We start from the raw sequence: 8,557 nt of genomic DNA, 5'->3' as shown, positions 1-8,557 counted from the left end.
AATGCGATAATCAAATACGGCCAACAACAATGCGCTCCAAAGGCAGCACCAGCTGGCCCACTCCAATGCGCTCCTCTCCTCCCGCTCCACTCCCTTGGCCAGATAAAACTTTGGCACTGCCAGTTGGCCAGTCCAACAGTAGAACAGCCGAACAGTCCAACTGGCCGCCATTTCAGTTGGCCCACACGAAACGATTGCCATCGCCATTCGAGTTCCTGCTTATGCCATTTTAATAGTTCTTTAAACAAATAAAACGTGCTTGGGCCGCGTAAAAATGGGGTCACAACAATGGCACAAAGATCATAATTTCCCGAGGTATACGTGGGATCCAGAAAGGAACAGCAAATAAGTCAAAAAATATATAAAAAAAATTACAATTAAATAGTAAATCAAATACAACGCAACTTCGAATTTATGAACTTTGGTAATACTTCTAAAATATCTAATAGAAATCCTATGTTATCTGCATAAAACTATCCATTAATTTTAGACTCTATAGCGTGCATAATTAACTTCTCAACTTTTAGTTACATAAGCCAAAATACTGTTAAGCTATCCCATCTGCCTTTGGTAATCTCGCTTTTAGTTTGGCCAGATTAATGGCAAATGAGCTACAAAACAACACAAAAGGTGCGCACTAAAAAGGCACGAGTCACGATTTATGGCAGCCGTCCAACCAAAAAAAGCAACAGTTAGGCTGGTGAAGGCATAAAATTTCACATTTTACGATTGTTCATCTCGATCCGGGCAGCTCATCCTTTGGATCCCTTACCAGCCACCTTATGCACGTGTTGTATGCGCCTGTTGTCTTTAAGAGCTTCCGGGAATGCCGAAACGACAACTAAACTTAAAACTTCCTTTGGGTTTCTTACACCCAACAGTGGCATACGAGGCTTAAGGGTCCATCAGATTTATATGCCTGCAGGTCCTGCAGGAACAGGGGAAAACAATTTGCTTTGCTCTCGAAAGCATATATATGAAGATATCAAATATTCGACCACTTCCTTCTTTTCGCCATTTGCATAACTGAAGCGACAACTGTCGTCGTCAAAGGACAAACTCCACAGGACCCACAGGATCTGCTCGAAATCACAGTCTCCAACGCAGCGGTCAGCAGTCGCGCTTGTAGCCGGGCTTATTATTCATATATCGTAGGCCATTAGCATAACAATGAGATGGAGATGGAGATGGAGATGGAAGTATGGTCGCAGAAGTCATAGGATGTGTTCTGTTCTACTCCTTTGATTCACGAGCATGTAGGCGTGCATGACGCATACGCCGTGTGGCACCCGCTTCCAAGTTCCAAGTTCCATGGGGGCATCCTGGGGCATGGCACAGCCAGGAAGTGCGTACAAATATAAATAAAGCATAAATAATAATGAAAGACGACGCAGCCGACGCAACAATAACAGCAAGCACACAGTTACATGATAATGCATAAAAAATAAAATACATGCATGGCCTGAGAACCATGAACAGGGCACAAATGGCAACTGGCATCTTGGAGGGGGGAGGCTCTTCCAGGGGTTATCCTGGGCATCCTGGGGATTTTGGCTGTTGTGGCTGTGGGCCTGGGCACGAAGGAGAACCGAGAATTCGACTTAACGCTTCGTTGGGCAGCACATCCGCCATAATTATGTGTGACGCGTCGGGAGAATGGCACATTAAAAGGCTGGAGCAACCCGAAAACGGGCGCCCAGCATGTCCTGCGGCAGGAGGATAACCCCGGCATAACCCCGGGATAACCCCGTACTGCGCCGCAAACACCGGAAACTCTTTTATGGGCGCCTCGAGGTCGCAACCGCTGCGGCCTGTCTTCCACCGCTTAAGATGTCAAGTGACCACAGGGCATAGAAGCCACAACACAGAGTCCTGCTCAATGGCAAATTTATGCGGACAATGTGCCATTCATATGTTAATCACATTTGCCTCAAGATGTATTTTAATTAACGTAAGCGGCAAAGTGCGCAGGTAGCAACATCATAAAAATAATTTCACAGATAATATAACATGCTTAAAATTATGCAACTTTGTTTATATCTCATATACTATATATCATAATTTCAAGACTCACAGATATTTATTCAATTTAAACGTTTTGATTTAAGTACCCCCCTCATTGTAGCCCCTGTTTTGATCCCCAACCAGAAACGGCAGCAGCGCCTATATATGTACAAATAGTAGGCGAAAATGTGGGCGTGGCAATGTCTCAAGTCGGCAGACGCCTCCGCCGCAACTATAATTTGCATGCTCGACAGACAAAGCTTAACTGCTGCTCAGGCAGGCGGCAAGGATATACATATACAGGTGAGTTGTGGGGCACTCAGGGGGAAGAAGGATGATGCTGCTCTCTAACTGTTGTTGTGGCACCTTTTATACTTCTAATTAGTGCCACGTTGGCGGCTGCAGCAACAATGACGCTTGGCTGCGTTTACTGCAGTTGGCTGGCATCGGGGCCTTTGTTGCGGCATCTCTGCCCCACCGTTGGCAACCCTTTTGCACCATGCCAATCCCCGCCAGTCGGCGGCAGCCCACCTGCTGATCCTTGAGGAAGCGTTTCACTGTGCAGCATTCTTAAGTAGTTTTGGCAATTATTTACAGCTACTTTGGCTCGGGGCCCCCTTCCGCACTTTTCTCATCCGCTTTGGCCTGAACTCATCAAAAGGTTTGCCGCACGGATTATTATTATGCCATGTGCCGGGATCCGAGATCCGGGTGCCTGGATCCTGAATCCAGAATCCAGAATCCAGCGTCCTCGGGAATCGTGAATCCTGCTTACCAGCACTCCCTGCGCTGTGTAGTTAAACTTTCGCATAGTTTTTATGCCGTGCTACGGATTAACAACAACGGCAAACTTTCATTTTGATCTACAAACTTTTCCGGCGGTTTGAGCTGCTGGAAAACACCGAGACCGCTTTCCACCGCCACCAATCTCAAATCTCAGGTGGTAGAATGTTTGCTAAACATCATGAGCAATTTTCCCGCTTTAACGGCAATTCAATTCCGGGTACACGGCTCATGCATACTTTAGATGGAGACCCAGCTGAAAACATGGCAAATATGGACTGGGGATGAGGTTTGGGATTGGCGATGAGCTGGCGTCCATGTCGCCTGCATAATTCATTGGCCAAGTTGTAAGTTGTAAGTCATGGCTCAAGTTTTGTCCAAATCGAATTAACTTGCAAAATATTTTAGAAACTCAGAGCTGGCGAAGTTCACTTGGTCAATTAAAAATTATGCACAACCAGCCAGTCCCGCATTCCGAGTAATTTCCGCAACAAAAACTTTCTGTCCTGCCCCACACCGAGCCCAAAATCCCAGCCAGGACATCCCCTCCTCCTCCTTGACAGGACCAACTGTGCACCGAAGCGCATTAAAATTAGTAACAAGCTATGCTCATTTGTGTCAACTTTGACTGTCATTATGCACTCGGAGCAAATATTGTTGGATGCGGAGGCAAAAGTTTTTGGCCCCTGCCCCGGACCTCTCATGTGATTAGCCCGCCGGGCGCTTCCTTGAGCAAAAATGTTGCAGGATCAGAGGCGCAGGATACAAGGAGGAGGATACAAATTCATACACGGATATCCTACTGCATATATGTGCTCCAACTCCAGTTGGACTGCAACTTCGGCCAGGCCAGCTGGACAGCTGGGAGCTCGCCAACTTCTGGGCAGGAAGTCATCTCGAAAGCCAAACAGTAGTGGGCTTCCATTGCAAGACAAATTTCTACGATTTCAGTAATTAATTTGCCAATGCAAACTTTGGTCAGTTGAGTCGACTCAACCCAGAGAGAGAGAGTCATCCTCGTCATAGTCCGTCTGCTATTTCTGGTGGTTTCTAATTAATTGGACAGCTGTCCGGCTAAGCCGACGCATATGGTCCGGCGGCCAAAGTTGGAGCTCCACCCAATTGGAAATGGGTTTTTGTGCTCAATTAGCCCAGTGACGCTCGTCGTGGCCAACTTCTGATGATGACCGAAACCTCAGACCAGCACCAGCGCCCATTGCCATTAATTTAACTCGTTGGGAACGCTGACTTTTATTTGGACATTTGTTGGGCCTCGCAGCCTAATTAATTGTATTCCGACATGCAAAACTGTCCGAAATCGCATGCAAATGTCGTGGGTCAGTTTTTGGCCAAATATTTCGATCCAATCAGAGGGATCCTTTGGCGCTGATTGGATTCCAATCGCTCCTTGTTTCTGGCTTCTTCCTTTCTCACCTGACTTTCGACAAACAGCCGAGCGATTAATTAAAAATTCAAATGACTGCGACTGAAGTTAAATAGATACGATGCCGTGAAGTAATCCGAATGTCAGCGGCAAATGTAAAGGCAATGGCAATGGCAAAGGCGAATCAAATGAAATAACGATTGAAAAGCCAGCGCTACACTCACACCGAATAAGCGATGGAGCAAACTGGGCGAAATGCAAACTTTTTCGACGTCATTTTTAATGAATTTTCAACAAAATGTGCCAAACGTGTTGCAGCTGCAGAGCCAAAAAAAAAAAAAAGAAAGGGGTGGCAAAAAATCGCAATTAAAATTACCAAGCAGTGGCCGGAGCAAAGGCACCGGAAAAGGATCCGATTGCACCAGCCACCGAGTCCTCCTTTCGCCATTTCGGCCAAATTGATAATAATTTGCACGTTGATTGAGCGGCGGCAGTGGGCGAAGGAAAACGAGGATCCAGGAAAGGAAAGTGCTATGAACGGGCGTAATTAAAAATGCCGACTGAAGGTCAATGAATAGCAGCTAATGGAAACTGTTCATTCCCAAAACAACGAGGTGCTTCAATTTTAAAGGGGAAGACACCAGGCTTTCGCTTTCTGAATTCCAAATTAATTTTCAACGACAAGTTTTGGGTACACCCAGGATCGCACCGAAATTCCCACTTGCTTTTCCCTTAGGTTCAGCATACCCTGTTTGGAATTGTTTAGCACGGGTATATACCTCATAGCTTAAGGTTGACAAACAATACATTTCATTTCACTCTCGATAATAAGTCCATAGTAATTTTGATAAGACATTATGCTTCCCTGCTTAGATAACTGAAAGAGCTGCAGAAATGGGGGCATCAACCCTATTCAGTGCTACCTCTCAAAGTTGCCCGCTTGTTTTGTTATTATGTTATTTGCAACAAACAAAAGAGTCTCTTGCGGCACTCGGTTGGCTAAAATCAACTTCTGCAGCTGACTTTTCAGCGAAAACTTTTACTTAAAGCTCCCAAACGTGGAGCGGGGCCAGTGGCCAGCACCTTGGGACACTCCGTGCGGAGTGAAAAGGAGCAGGAACCAGCACCGCTTCAAATCTTAAGTGAAAATAAATAATTCACACCTGCAGCAATCTGAGGGACGGCAGGCAGCGACACACACACATAGATAGACGTACAATTACCAACTTGCGGTGTAAAACTTCAGCTTCGAATTCTTGGCTAAATTGCGGTTTAAAGTTGAAGGCAGGAGCTGCTATGTGTAGCTGCGAGAAGTGACCTCCACGCGGAGGTGGGACAATTACGCCATTAACATTAACTTAAGGCGGGCACCGGGCTTGGGGAATTCAGAGGAACAGGAGCAACAATGCCGGGAGCCAAAAAGTTTTATTTTCTAAGAAATTAAGTCTTAATTGGTAAAAACAGCAGCAGCAACAACAACGACAGCCCGGGCAGACAATAAAGACGAGAGCCCAAGATATTGAAGGGTGGCTGGAAAAACCAACATCAATGAAAAGTTTAAGCAAAACAATAGCAGGCGAGTAAACAACGTCGATGAATGTTGCTTGAGTGCTCTCAAAAAGCCAAGAAGCCACCAGCAGCGTTCTCTGCTACAATATACAAAAGCCAGTGTCCCTGTATATATCTATACACCCATATATATATATATATATATATATATATATATATTTCCAATGTGTGGGTAAGAAGCTTTGGCCCGAGCTCTGCAATAATTGTTACTCATACGCCATGTTGTACACGGCAATAAATCGAAAACACAGAAATCCAATAAAGAGACCCAGTCATATAGTTCAAGTGGTGCTCCAGACAATAAGCGCAATTAAAATATATCCACAAAAATATAGAAGCGCTAAATAAACAGCACAATAGCAAAGCACAGGCGACAAAGCCAAGTGGAGCTCTTTAATTATACTATGGCAAAAACACAAAAAAAACAAGTAGAATGACTGTTGGCCAGAGCAGGCGGCAAATTAAAGACATTAAAACTTTTAATAGCTTAGGCGGCCTTATCAAAGCTGCAAACAGAGAGACACAGATATGCGGAGACAAGACAAATTAAAATATGTCCTGCAGGCACAAGATATAACTGAATCAAGAACAAGAACAGCAATGAGAACAGGACGAGACAAGGATATAGCCGCAACCGAACATTAATAATACCAGTCAGCGACTGGCGATGTAATTATATACAGATTTACTGAACAACCTTGAACCGCGAGACGTTTTTTGTATTCCAAGAATACAAGCAAAACGCCTTCGCCGAGTAATTGACATAAGCAGTGCACATTCACATTACGCATACGCCTCGTTGCCCATAAGTTGAAAACCAATTTTTCGCCCGAGCTCGCTATATTGGCCCGATGATGTTTTTCAGTCAGGGGGCAAAAGCGAAACCGAAAATGCCAAATGCGGCCATATTTCTGTTACACTTTATGAGGCTCATAAAGTACGCGGCCCACAAAAGTAAGTAATAATCGCCGGCATTTGCGATATTTCACAGGCAAATGAACTGCTCGGCATCGCGGGAAAGGGCGCTTTATTTTTGGTTCTACGGCCAAGGTTGGCCAACAAAAATGTCATTTAGCAATTACATGACCGAGTAAGCTGACAGAAGGGGTCGGTTCACCCATTTCACCCCACCCCAAACTCATCTAAGTATTTGCGCAAAAAGTCGCCGCTGTCGAACTGTGCGCAATACTCAATGTCGGGCAATTTCACATCAAATTTGGCGTCAATATCAATTACCAGGACGAAAGGCACGCCAACTGGCCGGAAATGAAGGCATTTGTCAGAGCTCACAATGCCTGGCGAATAATTGCGAAACTAGCAACATGACAATTCGATGCCCGGCAAGGGGGTAAATTCATCAGGAATGAAGGACGAAAGGCTTCCGAGGACATGACCAGGCTCCTTTAGCTCCCAGTAAGCAGCCTTGAAAATTTATCTGCGTTCAATTAAAAACTTTTCAAATTTCAATTAAATGTGAAATTGGCATATTTAGGCGCTTGATGAACGGCCGAGGACACCAGGACGAGCGAACGAATGAAGGACCAGTCGAAACGGAATCAAATGATGGTCATGATGGGCCAAAAGGAGCAAGGAGCGTAGATGAGTGGAAGAAGGACCATTTAGCATTCACCATTCGACCGGCATAACTAAGCTTGGGGGATTATTTTGTCAATTTTAAATGTCCTGCCATTTACAGCATTCAAATTCAACTCGCCTTTGTTGTGCCAGCCCAGCCTGTTGTAGAAATGTTTATGAAGCAATTAGGCGCTCTGAACTGTGAACAATGCGCCGAAATGACTGCAACGGAAATTTAAAGACCCCCCATTTCCACCCTCTCTCTCAAACTTCCAGAGATCTCGAAAGGGTTTTCCTTTTGGCTTTAAGCTTTCTGCCGGCTCATCGTGACTGCAGAAAGATTAGAATCTTGCTACGCCTTTGCCCCGATTTGTGCCTTTGTCGTCGCCCAAAAAAGATGACTGGATTTGTTTTTGGTTTTTTTTCTTTTGTGTTGGGAGCCAAAGAGGCGCGGACCTGGAAGAAGTCAACTTGTCATGCTTGGACCGCCTCGGCTTAGCCATTATCCTTTATGGTGGCCGACAAGTCCTGTTCCATTACACACTCGCAGTTGGCTTGTTGTTCGCCATGGACTTTACACGTGTTGTAATGCGCGAAAGTAGTGTATCTGGATAGTTTCAGAGAATGCACTTAAAACTATAAGAGAATAGCTAAAAAGATAGTGTGTTGGAATAACTTGATTAAAAACATAAGAAGCAAGAATAAAAATGGTTACCTAGAACTTTAATTTAATATGAATGATAGTACAACTAACTAGAGTTTTCTTACAGTGCATTTCCATCTTACCTTTTCGCGCATTTGGGCCAACACTTGGACAATGTCGCCCCGCTGACAGGCGTACATAAGACTGGTGCAGCCCTCGGCGAGACGCCTTCTTGCAGCGGAGGATGAGGACTGCGACTGTGTCACCGTGAGCTGGGCAGGATCTGGGTCTGTTTCTGGCACGTCCACTGCTGCTTCCGCTGCCGCATCCGTGTCCGCATCCTGACTGCTGCCCGGCATAGCAATGACTTTGTCTGCTGCCTCTTGCCTTTGCTGTTGCTGCTGCTGCTGCTGCTCCTCCTTTTCCTGCTGGGGAGGATGGTCGTTGTCCTGCTGCTGCTGCCGCTGCATGGCGCGTGTCCTTCGCGGCAGCGGACTTTCGAACTGCAACTGCTTTTTGGCGGCCTTCAGACGAGGCGGCTTGGCCGGCCCCGTCACGCGCTTCACTTCCGCTTTCGGACGCTTCTGCATCCTCTAATG

The sequence above is a fragment of the Drosophila mauritiana genome, chromosome 3R (assembly GCF_004382145.1).
Source record: "Drosophila mauritiana strain mau12 chromosome 3R, ASM438214v1, whole genome shotgun sequence".
NCBI classification, from domain to species: Eukaryota; Metazoa; Arthropoda; class Insecta; order Diptera; family Drosophilidae; genus Drosophila; species Drosophila mauritiana.
The sequence above is the reverse complement of the archived record's forward strand: the minus strand, read 5'-3'. Positions refer to the sequence as shown.